At 36.4% G+C, this 1,908-nt stretch overlaps 1 non-coding gene across 1 annotated transcript; it reads right to left on the bottom strand.

Annotated features, from left to right (window-relative positions):
* Window positions 1-1,021: 1,021 nt before the first annotated feature.
* On the bottom strand, window positions 1,022-1,095 carry TRNAI-AAU (transfer RNA isoleucine (anticodon AAU)). The gene has a single exon. It is a non-coding gene; the product is annotated as a tRNA-Ile (tRNA).
* Window positions 1,096-1,908: the final 813 nt, after the last annotated feature.

Genomic DNA, 1,908 nt, shown 5'->3' with positions numbered 1-1,908 from the left:
GTTTTGTATGTGTCTATGATGTTCTCTAGCAAGTTTCAAGGGCTGCTAACTGTAGCCAATGCATTCATCCCACACTTCATGCACTTTGCAGCTGGATAAAATCCCTTCTTGGCATTTCTTGCCAACAAGAAAAAGCACATGGCCCATATGGGGATCAAACCCATGACCTTGGCATTATTAGCACCACGCTCTAACCAACTGAGCAAACAGGCCAAACATAAAAACATCAGCAAACACAAAAATGCCAAATGTACCTAAAACAGGAGAGCATTCAGTATTTCAAAGATCAGCAATATTGAGTAGAGGAAGACTCTCTAATAATGGGTTCCATGGTGTAATGGTGAGCACTTTAGACTTTGAATCCAGTAATCTGATTTCAAATCTTGGTGGGACCTAACTTTGTTCAATTTCCTTAAAGTTGAATTTTAGGATAGCTTATCTATATTTAAACTTTGTATAAATCCCATCATCTTCAGTGGTTTTTTTACTCCAAACTAATTTTGAAGCTGTTTCAAATCAGTTTTCAACTGGAGAGATGTTTGTCAAACATTTGGAAATAGGAAAAGTTGCAATAAGAATGCAGTGATCCATCACTTGTGCTATGGTTTTAAGATATTCTGGTTTTAAGAATTTTCTTCTTCAGTGTGCACTAATGAGAGTAAAGGTCTGTTCTTCTTCTTGTCATAAAACTTAGTCCCCCATAGTAGATTCAATCACCAAATAAATGTCCTGATTGATTAATTTGCCACAGCATTTCTTAGATTTGCCATATTGCTATATTTGAGAAAAAGTTTTCTATGTATGCCATATAGAGAAATGCTGCATCAGCCAAAGGATGACATTTTTGTTTATTCCTAACATGGATTTAAAAATTCTCTGTTTTGTATGTGTCTATGATGTTCTCTAGCAAGTTTCAAGGGCTGCTAACTGTAGCCAATGCATTCATCCCACACTTCATGCACTTTGCCGCTGGATAAAATCCCTTCTTGGCATTTCTTGTAGGACAACAAGAAAAAGCACATGGCCCGTATGGGGATCGAACACATGACCTTGGCGTTATTAGCACCACGCTCTAACCAACTGAGCTAACCGGCCAAACATAAAAGCATCAGCAAACACAAAAATGCCAAATGTACCTAAAACAGGAGAACATTCAGTATTTCAATATTGAGTAGAGGAAGACTCTCTAATAATGGGTTCCATGGTGTAATGGTGAGCACTTTGGACTTTGAATCCTGTAATCTGATTTCAAATCTTGGTGGTACCTAACTTTGTTCAATTTCCTTAAAGTTGAATTTTAGGATAGCTTATCTATATTTAAACTTTGTATAAATCCCATCATCTTCAGTGGTTTTTTTACTGCAAACTAATTTTGAAGCTGTTTCAAATCAGTTTTCAACTGGAGAGATGTTTGTCAAACATTTGGAATTAGGAAAAGTTGCAATAAGAATGCAGTGATCCATCACTTGTGCTATGGTTTTAAGATATTCTGGTTTTAAGAATTTTCTTCTTCAGTGTGCACTAATGAGAGTAAAGGTCTGTTCTTCTTCTCTTCTTAAAACTTAGTCCCCCATAGTAGATTCAATCACCAAATAAATGTCCTGATTGATTAATTAGCCTTAGCATTTCTTAGATTTGCCATATTGCTATATTTGAGAAAAAGTTTTCTATGTATGCCATATAGAGAAATGCTGCATCAGCCAAAGGATGACATTTTTGTTTATTCCTAACATGGATTTAAAAATTCTCTGTTTTGTATGTGTCTATGATGTTCTCTAGCAAGTTTCAAGGGCTGCTAACTGTAGCCAATGCATTCATCCCACACTTCATGCACTTTGCCGCTGGATAAAATCCCTTCTTGGCATTTCTTGCCAACAAGAAAAAGCACATGGCCCATATGGGGATCAA

This window comes from Taudactylus pleione, unplaced genomic scaffold (assembly GCF_031769625.1).
Source record: "Taudactylus pleione unplaced genomic scaffold, aTauple2 ptg000085l, whole genome shotgun sequence".
NCBI lineage: Eukaryota > Metazoa > Chordata > Amphibia > Anura > Myobatrachidae > Taudactylus > Taudactylus pleione.
Note: the sequence above shows the minus strand (reverse complement) of the source record. Positions and strands in the feature narration are given on the sequence as shown.